Raw genomic sequence first — 13,630 nt, 5'->3', positions numbered from 1 at the left:
CTCAGATGGGTTGGGTTGGGGTTGGTATTGGGATCTCAGATGGATTGTGTTGGAAGGAACCAAACTCCAATTCCACAGCTCCGCTGTGGGCAGTGACACCTGCCAGGAGCTCCATCCCAGCCGATGGTTGGCGTTTATGATCCTGAAGGCCTTTTCCCACCTGGAGGATGCCAGGTGCAGCTGTGAGGGTCCGTGGAGTGCAGGGTGTGCTCTGGGTACATTCCTCATTCCCATTTGGCAAACCCTGGGACTGGCAGTGCCTGCAGTCACGTAGGGTGGGATTTCACTGCCAAAAAGAACGGGAGCTTTAATTGAAAGCTGCAGATCCCTTAATGTAGAAATTACCCATTAAACAAGATAAGAGCAGAGCAATCCCCGCTGGAATGAGAGCTGGATGTTTGTGTAAACACTCAGATCTGAGCTGGGTCCCGCTGCTGGCTGGGCTGCGGGATGGAGACTCCACTTTCCCCTTTCAGCTGGCACTTTGAAGGGCTCTGCTAATTGCTTATCTCCTTCTCTTATCTGCTCACCTCCCCCAGCCACGCTCTGCCTCTCTCTGTGTGTTGGTTCAAGGGGTTTTCAACTGTGAAAGGCCTGCAAAGTGCAAAGCCCTGACAGAGACAGGTTCAAAAAAAGCAGAATAAACACCCCCAGGGGTTGTCTTTTACCTGTTTCCTCAGCTGATTATCTGGGAACAATCGGACTGCACGGTGCTTTCTTTGGATCTGGCAGTGCCCTTACGGAGTTCCAGGAGAATGCGAAATGAGCATGGATCGTGTTGGAGCAGGCAGAGGCTGCTCGGGATGGCTGGGGAGCTGTGCTCAGGATTTCCCCCTTCCCGGGCAAGGGGGTCATAAATCCATCATTCAATAATTTAATACATGGCCAACCATTGGACCACGTGGATCTCCCCGGAAAAGCCATGGAAACATGGAATGTTTGGGTGGGAAGGGACCTTAAAACCCATCCAGTGCCATGGGCAGGGACATCTCCAACTATCCCAGGTTGCTCCAACCCGGCCTTGGACATTTTAACACTCTGGACAGCCTGATTCCATTTTGTTCCTTGTGTGAAAAGAGAAAATTCTTGGATCTCAAAATAGTTGGGAATAATCCAGCCTAAGAGTGTCCAGTTATTCCAGGCTAAACACAAATTCCAGGGCAGCTCCAGGATGGAATTTTACTTTGTCCTTTACCCACTGCATCTCCCCATTTCATCTCTAACCAGAAGAGAGCAGCCATCCCACCAGCCTGGGGATTTAAAAGAATAAGCTTGGATTGGCTTTGGAGCAGACAAGCAAAGCTGGAGCACTGAGGGAGAAATGAATTTAAATGCTTTTTGTGTTTATTTGACTTAAGCAAGTCCATTTTCCCTGCACCAACCCACGGGTTCTTCCAGAGCCTGGAGAAGTCAGACTTCCTGAGCCATTCCTGTGACAGGCACTCGCTGCATCAGACAAAATAAATTAACAAAAATTTAATTAGTTTGTAGCATTCCTGTCAAAACTGACAACTCAGACATGGGGAAAAGATCATGTTTTTCCCTGGGGATCATTTTTTATTCCTTCCTTTGCTCTCTGTCTGAGGGGGAACACGAAGTTGCAGAGCTATTTTTGGGTTTTACATGGCCCACTGCTTCCTGTGCTGTGGGAGGGTTCAGGAGTGAGGCCATAAAGGAGCTCAATTTCCTTCTCTCCCTTTAGGACTGTGGATATGGACCCTCTGCTTATTTACATTCTCCCTGACAAGCTTTTCCCTGACTGAGCCATTTTCTTGTAATCCCCACTGGATCCCTGACATGGGTTTCCATCACAGAACGTCCTTTCAAAGGAGTATGTCTTGGTTCTGGCCTAACTCCGTGGATGTAAACACAAGTATGGGTATCTTAGGAGTTTCTCAGGGAAGCATGGAATAACCCAGATGAATTTCCTACAGCCATGAAGAATTCCCCTCGGAAAAAAACCCCAAAATATCACTCGGAGCCAGAATTTATTAACAACATGTTCACATCTTCCACTTCCAAAGCCCTTTCCCACCTCCTGCCGAACTCAGGCCAGTTGTTAATTGTGGGGACAATTGCTGGATGTCACAAACGGTGAAATACCAGCTCAATGTCCCAAACCCAGACCTGCGGGATGTCTTGCACGGAGGATGTAATTCCAGAGGAATTCCTACATCCTGGGCTGGCACAGAGCAGGGGAAGGTGTTGTGGTTGGAGTAGCTGCGTGCTGGAATCGCTCAGTAATGATTTTGGGCCTTGAAAGCAGCTACTAATTACTTTAATTAAACAATTATCCAGGAGATCAAATAAATAGCAAATAGTAAATCTTGCAGGTTGGGAGTACCATGCATTTCGCTCAGATAAGCATCAGTGAAATATAATAGAGTTGAGTGTTACTGTTAATTTTGACTTGGGGCTTACAAATCACAGCTCCCCCGAGCTGTGCAAGATCCAGGTAAAGCAAGAAATCCAATTAAACCTTTTTAATTCTTGTTTTCCAAAGAAAATCGTGCCTTTGGTTTTCATCTCCCCCCCCTTGGTGGGGTGGGGGAAGGTCTGTCTGGGATGTCAGCGGCTCCCCCTGGCTCTGCTGGACCAGCAAACCCCTCATCAGGGGAAAAAAATAGAGTTTACTTAATTGTATGAAGGATTTCTGTGGTGTTTTGTGCTGTTGGTAGCTCACCTCCTCAGGCAATCCTCTCCTCACTCACGTGTGGACAAGAGAAATCAGGAGAGGATTCCACACTGGGTGTGGAATGAGGGAGGGAGACAAAACATGGGAATGCTCCCCTCAAGAGCGAACTTCAGGAGCTTCACACAATGATTTACGCCAAAAGGGAGGCCCCAAATGTCTGCTTTTGCCTCAAGTGCCCAATGCCATTTTTTGGGCCACTCTGGCAGCACCACCCCCCTTCCCACGCCTGCCCAGGTGTGGAGCTTGCAAGGTCATGGAACAGAACTGCCGCATTAAAACTTAATTAATTCCATGCATCTTATTAAATAAATAATAATCCGTGGGCCCTGAGTGTTTCTTACAGCCCAGGATTGGATTAATTCCTGGATCTGAGCCAGCAGCTTCCCACTCTGCCCAGCTGAGGCACAAAGGAGAACGTTTCCAAGTCAGTAACCAGGGGGTGATTTGTGGCATGTCAGGAATATCCAGGGAAAAATGATGGTGCCGGAGACCCTGGAGAAGGGAAATCCATCTTCTGCTTGGGAAGAGGTGAATAACTCTTGGAAACCCAACACATTTTACCTTCCCCCCGCTTGGTTCCACAGCCAGTTCCAAGGTGGAAGATTAGTAGTTTGCAACTGAAAGAATTCCATGTAAAATAATAAAGGGAACAGATTTCCAGGAGCAGAAATGATACCAAAACTGAGCCACTGCCCCACTCTGTCCTCCACTGAGGGAACATTTACTCAGCAATTAGGTTGGAATGGCAAAACTTTCAAGGCAGCACTGGGCAGAAAGTCAAAATCTACATTTTAAGGAGATATTTTAAGTCCCCTACACTGCACAGGAGCCTGAGTGATTTTTCTTTCTAACACAAGTGATCTTTCTTTCTAACACAAGACTTTGTCTTCCTACAGATGCACAAGGAGGAAAGGAGATAAATGCAGGCATCCCATAAAGCTGATTTAATTCAGCTTCTCTGAATTTCTCACCTGAATCTCAGAGATGGATGGTACAGCGTCACTACCAGGTGCTCCCTCTAAAATTTAAAAAAGGCCTTAAAAAGGCTTTGAGATTCATTACATTCCTTCAATTAAAGACTTGAGGGGAAACAAATAAGTGGATACTTTAAGTAAAACCAAAAAAGCAGCAATCAGGAGCACAGTAATTGGTTTGCAAGTTTAAACACCCGTTTGAAGGATTCTCCTACTGTGGCATCAGTGATTTTCCACGGAATCTCAGAATGGTTTGGGTTGGGAGGGGATCTCAAAGCTCCTCCCATCCTTTGCCATGGGCAGGGACACCTTCCACTACCCCAGGTTGCTCCAAGGTGGCCTTGGACACTTCCAGGGATGATAATGTGCAATTCAGGAGGATGTTCAACGGTTCAATGCTGCTCATTCCATGGAATATTTTACCTGGCAGAGCATCCAAACCCCTGCATGTGCCTCTGTGCCGTGCTCAGGTCACCTCCCTTAGGGACTGTCCCGTGCCAGGAGCCTCCTTGTGCTCAGGAAGGGGCCGACTCTCATCAGGTTTGCCCTACGCTTTGTTTCTTGCAAATTTAATGCAAATACAGCAAGAACAAGGAGACAAGAACAAGGGCCCAGCTGCTCTGGGGCTGCTCCCTGCACTGAGGGCAAGACAGGACCTTGGCCTGGGACAGAGGAGCTACTCCGGGGAGATGAGCTGTGCAAAGAAAGAGGAACGTGAGGAGCTGAGAAGTCTCTTTGTAACTCCTCAGCTTCCCTTGAAGCAGGAATATTGACAGAACCAGCTCTGCACAGTGCTGAAATCTGGGAGTTTGAAGTGCTGGAAAGAACTGGGGTTTTAATGAAAAATAAAATAAGCTTTGAAGAGAGTGTGAAAACCCCAGGATACGGAGAGTAGGTGGCAAAGTGAGCTCCAGAGCAGGGACACGGCTGCAGGTCCCCATCCCCTCCCCAGCCCTCGTTTATCCCTGCTCTGCAGCAAATGCAGGACCGGAGAGGGAAGGAGGGGGGGGTGCACTGCCATGAAAGCTTCCCCCATCCTTTTTTCTCCTTTCTCTAATGCTGCCCCTGATATATTAAGCTGCATTCCAGCCAGCTTCAAGGACATGTTTCTGAATCCCATTCAAGATGCTGACAGCCCCTGAAGGTGTGAGAGGAAACATGCCCTCAGATGGACTGCATTTATTCGTCTGCTTAGACCTTTAATCTGACATGTTTAGCAAAGCCTCTGCAGCGGCTGCTGAGAACGCTTCAGGAGAAGAAAGGAGGAGAAGCAGGATTCAGGTGCTGCCTCTGGAGGTTGTTGTGGTGTTGGTGGGGCAGGCTCCAAACCTGACAAGAAGAAAGTGGTGCCAGCCAAGGAATGGGGTTCTGTGGTGCTGCTGGGCTGGGCAGGATGCTCTGGCTCGGCTGGTGCCCACCTTGGGGGCTAAAACTGGTTTTACTGGTCTTTTCCTGGTCTTCTACTGGTCTTTTACTGGACTGTTTGGCCACGTGGAACCCCAAGGATGCCCACAAACTCTTTCAAATCCTTTATTGCAAATGGTCCCAGGTCTACTCTTGAATCCATTCCATTCTTGAGGGCCACAGAGCCCAACTTCCCATCCTGACCCGAAACAGAACTTCAACGGAATTACTTTGTGCACATCATGAGCTTAGACTTGAGCCAGATGGACTTGAGGCAGATAAGGGCTCCCGTCCTTGCTCTGCGCAGGAATTGCTGAAATCCTGCCCACTTTGAGGAGAGGTCTGCTGATTTCCACCAGCAGGACAAGGGCAGCTTTCCAGTCCTGGTTTTAATCCATCAGAGATCTCCTGCAAACAGCTGCCTTTTATTTCTTTTCTTTTTATTTTTTTTTTTTTAATTTCTCTAATTAGGACTAACTCAGTGTCTTTCTCTTTTTTATTCATTTATTTTTTCCTGTGGATAGAATCTATATTTGCTGTGTCCTGGAGAAGTCCCAATTATTCCTATTTCGTTTACATCAACATCACTCAAGACTTAGTCACCAGCCTTAAATGATGTTGACTTAACATGGGTTTAAATAGAATAAAAAATGACTCATCACTGTGTGAGGGATTTCTGAAGCTGAGCAAAGGGGAGAAAGTGGAACAGCTCAATCCTTAACTTCTTCAAATCCTTCTTTTCTCTTTCCTGCTAAAAAGGGAGGAGGGAATTCCCTGTGGTGCTGAAACTCTGATGATGGGAAAAAGGGGTCACTTTGCAAAATACAAAATAAAAGGCAACTTTAATCACCATGATAAAATTCTCCTTAAAAACACTCAGCTCTGCCCTGAGAGCCCTGCTGCAGCACATTCATCATCGCAGGGTCCTTGAGCTGCGTTAAATTGTAAAATTGTATTTGCAATTGTGGTTACAAATTCCATGGGGGACAATGCTGATGGCACAGCAGTGGGGACACAAAACAGTTTAGAGTGGGCTCAGCTTTGCTGCGTTTTGGAGCAGATTTTAAAATCCCAAACTCCTGCAAAATCCCGTGCTTAAATAATTTTAAACCCTGGCCCAAGGAGCTGAAGGCCCAGCAGTGGGGATCCAAGGACTTGGGGCAGCTTGGAGGGGGCAGTTCAGCCCTTCACCAGGTCTGCTGCATTTCGGAGCAGGTTTTTAAAAGGGTAAAGACAATCCCAAACTCCTGAAAAATCCTGTGCCTAAATAACTTTAAAGCCTGAACAAGGAGCTGAAGGCCCAGCAGTGGGGACACAGGGCCTGGGGGCAGTTTGGAGGGGACTCCGGCCTTCACCAGGTCTGCTGCTTTTTGGAGCAGGTTTTAAAAGGAAAAAAATCCCAAACTCCTGCAAAATCCTGTACCTAAATAACTTTAAAGCCTGAACAAGGAGCTGAAGGCCCAGCAATGGGGATACAAGGACTTGGGGCAGTTTGGAGGGGCCCGAGGCCTTCACTCAGGTCTGCTGCATTTTTAAAAGGGAAAAAAAGCAGGTTTTAAAAGGAGGTTTTAAAAGGAAAAAATCCCAAACTCCTGCAAAATCCTGTGCCTAAATAAAGCCTGGCCCAAGGAGCTGATGGGCCTGGCAGTGGGGGCACAAGGATTTGGGGCAATTTGGAGGGGGCAGTTCAGAGGGGGCTCAGGCCTTCACCAGATCTGCTGCATTTTTGGAGCAGGTTTTAAAAAGAAAAAATATCCCTAACTCCTGCAAAATCCCGTGCCTAAATAATTTAAAAACCTGGCCCCAGGGAGCCCACAGCGTCCCTGCCATGGTGCCACAGCTTCTGTGGGGGCAGAAAGGGCTGGGGGGTGCTCAGACTTGTGGCCATCGTGGCACAGAGACCTCCAGGCCCTGCCCAGGGAGGGACGGGAGCTGCAGCCCCTCTGAACACGGAGCTCCGCACGGAGCTTGGTGGCAAATCCTTCCCAGGGGCTGGAATTTGGCAGCCAAAGCCAAATCCACATTACCCAAGAGCAGCCACTTCAGCTCCTAATGACACCCAGGCCTCTGATCTGCACTTTGCTCCTTTCTGTGGAGTAGAAAGAGCAGATCAGAGGACACCCCCCAAGCCTTTGAGGAGCATCCAGCTCGGGTTTTAGAGCCCAATGACTTCACTGCGAGCGTCGCTCGCCACTCTCGACGTCTGGAATAAAGAGACAGAAAAAAAGCACCTTTGGAGCCTTTAAGACTAATTAAGAAGTGTATCAAAAGAAAAAAAAATGAGAGAAAGAGAGAGAGAGAGAAAGATACGTTTGGCTGACTGTGAATGAATCTTATAAAATGGAAATGGGAAACATGTGCAAACACTTTAAATATTTTTGCCCCTGCAAGATACTTGAAGACTTCCCTTGTAAAACAAATAGGGAACAAAATAAAACCAGGTTTCCTTCAGTCAGCACATAATCATTTTCATGTTAATTTTTATCTTGTTAACCCAAAAATCTATTAGAAGAAAATTATCTGCCTGAAATCTGGCTTGTGACTCACGCTAAGTGGTTCTGATATTTTGAGAAAATAAATCTTTACACTGTTTACACAAGTCTATCTGAAATTACAGTGTGTAAAAGAAATAATGGTTTCGGGTGACCATAGGTGACAAATGATCAGGCTTCTGATGTTATTCCCCTTGGCCTTGTCTGCAGAGGAGTTTTTTCCTTTTCTTTTAATCCCTGCTTGTTGTGACAATGGCAAACCATGCCCAGAGCCAAATGCAAAACTAACTGAAGTCATTCAACAGCAAAATAATCGTGCTGTGGATTCTGCCCAGGTGCTGAATGGTCAGATCCAGCCATAATTAAAATGGGCAGAAGATTAATTTAATTACAGATCTGTCCTTAATTGTGAGAAGCCTCCCTGCTTTTCATGCCAAGTTATGCTACCCAAAGGTTTGGATTTTAGAAAAGATCATTTGCACACACAGGGCAAGATGGTTTTGAATGGAATCATGGAATCATAGAATCAAAGAATCACAGATTTATGGAATCATGGAATCACAGAAACACAGAATACTGGAAGGACCCACAAGGATGATCCAAGTCCAACTCCTGGCCCTCCACTCCAATGTTTCATAGTTGTCACCTGAATTCTTCATTTTCTCAACAGGCCCACTGGTTGCCATTAAAAGGAGAATTAAAGTTCTTTCAGGATTTAAACATTCCTATTTCTCCTCACAGATACCACCAGTCTCCACACATTCCTTGTGTCATTCCCAAAATACGGTACAATAATAATAATAATTCAACATCTGTGGCTAATCCTCCAAGCCAAAGGCTATAATTAATTCTAACCCCTTTCTTCTGCTTGAATTTCAGCAGCATAAAATAACAGGTAGAAGGAGATGTTCAATAGTGAGAAATCTGGATAAATACACAGAAGTTCATTAATAAGAACAAGTGGTGTGTTTTGGCTGGAAAACATCTTTATGGGGTGAAGAGAAGGAAGCAAATGAAAGGAAACCTGGGCATTTTATTCCAGGATTTGAATGTTCCATATTCTGCCCTGAGTTGTTTTATTAGCTAAAGCTCTGGGAGGACAATTATTGAGTGGTTTCTATTGAAGTTGTTACTTAAATTCCCTTAAATTCATAGTGGGCAGCTTGGAAACTCTGCCTTGGGTACTGGGATTCCTGAGGAGGGCACGGACTGCAGGCAAAAGCTGCTTTTTAGCAGCTTTGTGTTATTTTGCAAATTGATTCAGTTTCAGCTCTACCAGTTATCAAAACCTTTACAGCTGAGTTTTGCTTTTTAAAGGGAATAGAATCCTTCCCACCCCGCTTTGCAAAGTTCATTCCCGTGCCAGGTTTTCCATCCTCTGGTTTTGAGTCTGGCTAACTTCATAAATAAAAAATAAACAGATAAATGCCTCTCCTTGAGGCTGAAATCCTGGGAAGGGCAGCCAGTCCCAGCATCCACCTGGCGGGATTGATGGATTCTGTCTTTATCCAGACTGGCAAGGCAACACATTGGCACAGACTGGCAGGAAGAAATGTTGGGAATAAATATTTGAATGGTACCTTGGAATTCCCAGTAGGATCAGAAAAGCAGGAAGGGCTTTTGCCTGTAGATGAGGGACAGCTGGGATGGGACTGGAGGGGCGAAGAGGAGCTGCCCACGAGTGGAGCTCAGGCTTGGAGCCTGAATTCCTTCGGGAATTTTCTCCTCTGTTTAAAATCTGAGCCGCGGCTGGGCACCCTGGAGCTGTTTAACAGGAATCACCCAGGTGCTTCCCCTTCTCCCGGGTGAGATAGGGCAGAATCCCAAGGGAAAGCCCAGCCGGTGCCTTTGCTGGTCAGGGATTTCCACTGCAGAGCTCTGGATTAAAGCAGAGCCATGAATCCAATGCTTCCTTCCCATGTGCACTTCCCATCCCCTGTCCCGAACTTTGGGTGATCCATGGATGGCCCTGGGAGTGACACAGCAGAGGGGACAGCTCAGCATCTTCCGAGGGCTGAGCAAGGAGCTGGATTCCAGTGGCAGGAGGGGAGGAAGAACCATTTGTTGGAAATCAGCTCCAAAGACTGCAGAGTTCCGAGGTGACGGGATTTGTTTTGTGGCACTGAACAACATCCCAGCCCAGCAGGGCCAGGCAGGCTGAGGTCGATGCCCAGCCCATTCTGGGATGGGCTCCACGGCATTTCTGGGCTGTTTGCAACAGGAGAACTTCCCAGGAACGCTGGGGGTGAGCTGCCCACCCAGGCCACAGCGATAATTGGGTTTGGTTTGAGATGCAGATCTCCCACCACAACAAGCAGCGCTCCCAGCTGGGCACCTGGCACCGAAAACAGCTCCAGGAAATCCAATCCCATTCAGCAGGGGGAAAAGATTTCTGTTGGGAAAGCAGGGAGAAGCTGCTCCTGCCCTGAAGAGCTGCCCTTCCATCCCTCCACAGGTACCTGCTGGGGTTGTTCCTTCCAGGTGCTTGAGGATTTAAAATACACAAGAATTTCAGAGAAAGGAAAACCCAGGCTGAGCCCCACCACAAGATCAGCCACAGAATTATACCCTGTGCTTCCTGCAGCAAGCAGAATTTGCTTCTCTATTACCCAAAAACGACACAGCTGAGCTCCGTGGCTTGAAGTTAACATCACTTGGAAACATGAGGAGGAATGATTTAAGGATTTTAGCAGTGAATTGCAGTGATTCTGTTAAAAAGTGTCTTGGTGGCTGTTAAAACATTTTAAAATTCCGTGGAATTTCTTTAATTCCAAGCCTATCTTCATGCTCACATCTAATAATCCAGATTCTTGTCTGTGGATGTGAACTTGAGATTATTAAATAATCATGAACCACATATTAAGCCCCATGAAACAGTCTTAAAATGGGGCAAACTAGAAAAGTTATTAATTCATTAAATGACCAGGATATACATTATTCAAACAGAGCCCAGAACATGAGAGATGATAGAAAAGTCTAGAATTTAGCTAATTTAGGGAGAGCAGTGTGGGTTGAACAGCATTTCTGGTGAGAGAGAATTCTGTGTAAGTGTGTTTTTGTCTTAATTTAGGACAAGCTCTTTAATTTAGGACAAACTCTGCTTGGTTGTGTTGATGACCATGAAGTTCAGAAAACAAAGGCCTGGCAGAAGGAGAACTTTTGCAGGAAATTCTGCTCTAAAAGACCTTCCTTGGTGGGATTAAAAGCCCCAGAGCTCTGTAATTAATGTCACCACAGCCACTGCTGTTGATGGACCCTGGGGACCACCCACAGGTGAGGCTGTTCCCACATTCCACCTGCTGGGGAAAGGTGTTTTTCCAATTGTTTTTTCCCCTAAAAGAATGGCAGGCCTGGGGTTATCTCAGCCCCAGTGCCACCAGCCAAATAAAGCACGGACTGGCTGCCAGCTGCTCCCCAGGGATTAATAACATGGCAAGATTTACAGGGAAGTCAGCTCGAGCTGCTTTCCAAAAAACATGAATCAAAGCCATTATATTGTCCTGGATAGACGTCATTAGTAAATGGATCTGATGGGTTTCTGGCAGGAGGACACCTCTGAAGCCAGATAGGCCGGGATGTGTTTTACTGGAGCTGTGAGGGGAAGGGAAAGGAGGATGTGAAGCACATGGAGTGAACATTAAACCCCTCTTAAAATGGCTCTGCTGAAGTTAATGATGTTTTACAGCTTTGCAGCAGGCACAGAGCTGTGGAAATCAAAGGCACTGGGACATCAGGGAGCCTCTCTAGAGCTGGAATGGCCCCTTCTCTATCAGTATCTTTCCTTCTTTTTGGTTTTCCCTGGAGATTCGTAGGGTTCAGGAATGTTGGTTCCTCAGTGTTGCCTTCCATTTTTTATGGCCCTGGGGCTGGACTAGATAATCTTTAAGGTCCCTTCCTGCACAAACCATTCCATGAGTCGGTGAACCCTTCTGTGAATATTTTTAAAGAGCCTAAAGATGCTCTTCTAGGGCTGAACCCTCCCAAATTCGTATAATAAAAGGAAACAGTTTGATTTGTAGAGATAAAATTAAAGATAGGAAATAATTTGAACAAAAATTAAAGATAGGAAATAATTTGAACATTATTTTGCCCAGGCTCATGAAAAGCACTTTTCATCCCCACAGCTGCAAAACCCAACCGATTGCCCAGGTTTAGCTGAGCAATGGTGACATCATTGCAGGGATTTTTTTAAGATCCAAGCAATTATTGTCTGCTGGAGATGGGGCTGGCACCGAATTCCTGTCAAGCAGAGCTCGAGTGCTGCAGGGAAACCACATCTTTGGAAAGATTGCTTGTTTGTGTTGTTTTGGGGTTTGTTTTTCTGCATTTGCCTGGTCCTTGTCCATATAAATACGCTGCTGCTGCACCTCGGGTTGTTGTCTAAGAAAATAAAGCACAAAGTTCTTCTCTGGAGGGGCTTGGCCTGGATCTTGGGGATAAACCAGGCAGCAGGTCCAGGCACATCCAGGATGTCTCTGTGTGGTTCAAACAACCCCAAACCACAGCGGTTACCTCAAGGTTTGAGTCAGGAAACATCCTCACCTTCACTGGAGGGGTGGCAGCTGATCTGCTGGAATTACTGAAGGTCTGATGAGCTGAGAGAATAAAGCTGTTACTGAAAGATTAGTTAAGGTTAGGGAAAAGAGAGCGGATCATCTGCAGAGCGGATTGGGTCTGGGTAATTTCTGTACACACATTCTGTGTTTAAAGGACTAGGAGTAAGAACTAGAAAGAGTCATGGAATCGTGGAATGGTTTCGGTTGGAAGGGACCTTAAAAATCATCCAGTTCCACGGGCAGGGACAACTTCCACCATCCCAGGTTGCTCCAAGCCCTGTCCGACCTGGCCCTGGAAACTTCCAGGGATGCTGCAGCCACAGCTTCTCTGTGCCAGGGCCTCCCCACCCTCACAGGGAAGAAGATGAAGGCCAAGACAGAAGAACTGTGGTCCAAGACCAAGAAAAGCAAATACTCCAATGTTTTGTTCAGGGAGGGCGAGCCAATCCTTTTGAAACAGCACACTGGAGCTGGAATCACTTGGATCCTTTGGAAAATCTAATTGCATTTTGATACACAAAGATCATTAAACACGGAGGTGGTGGATAAAGAAGAATAGAAAGTAACATTCTCCTTAAAATTCAGAAATAACATAAACTTCATGGAATGAACACACTGAGCGGTCCCAGGAAGACACCTCTGAGTGCTTGGATTGGGTAGAAGTTAATCTGGATGAAAATAAGACCAATCCAGCAGCAAAACCATCCCTGACAGGCTAATAAACAGTTCTAATGAGATCTGTTATTACCTGCTATTTTGTCATGTTCTGGCATGCAGTCCCAAGTCTAATGTTTCTAAATGCTGTCATAAATTTTTTCAACCTAATCTGCTCCTAAAAATTTCAGCTCATGTCTCTCCTGCTTCGCAGTAAATTACAGTCAGTGTTGAAGCCTGTGAGGGAATCTAAACCTCTCTCAGAAAACCCCAGAACACCGAACCTGGTCTTTGCCCATCCCACAGGTTGCTGTGACTGTGAAGTTTTATGAAGAACTCTTCAGGTGGACGTGTCAGGCATCTGATTTTGCATAAAATATACACAGAAAATCACACAGCTGATCCAAAATTATCTATTTGGTGCCCAGAGAGGGGAAAAAAGCTGCAATAGCCTGTGCCTGGCAGCACTTAGACCCTGGCATGATCAACTGTGTCCTCTCCTCTGCTATAGAAAAAACCCTCCAGGTAACGTCTCTCCTGTCCCGCCACTGCTGGTGCAAGCAGCTGTGCCCAAGTTTTGGGTAGAAAACCCCATTTCTGGCAGTTCTTGCCAGTTGCAGCAGAGGTGTGGCCATGGCATTGTCCTTGAGGGCATCTGCACCTGCTTTAGAGGGAAAGGAAACAGCAGCGGTGTCCTGGACATTCCCTTGCCATTTATTATTAATCCATCCATGGATTTTTGGGCACGGGGGATGTGCCCTGGAGGATCCCAGGGTGGTGATGCCCTTCAGGTGAGTTCAGCACAGGAGGCAGCTCCCTGTTCCATGGTTTTGCTTTTCCATGGCAGAATCCAGC

This window comes from Corvus kubaryi, unplaced genomic scaffold (genome assembly GCF_017639235.1).
Source record: "Corvus kubaryi isolate FWS band 111438036 unplaced genomic scaffold, C.kubaryi_AGA036_p1.0 37272, whole genome shotgun sequence".
Lineage (NCBI taxonomy): Eukaryota > Metazoa > Chordata > Aves > Passeriformes > Corvidae > Corvus > Corvus kubaryi.
The sequence above is the reverse complement of the archived record's forward strand: the minus strand, read 5'-3'. Positions refer to the sequence as shown.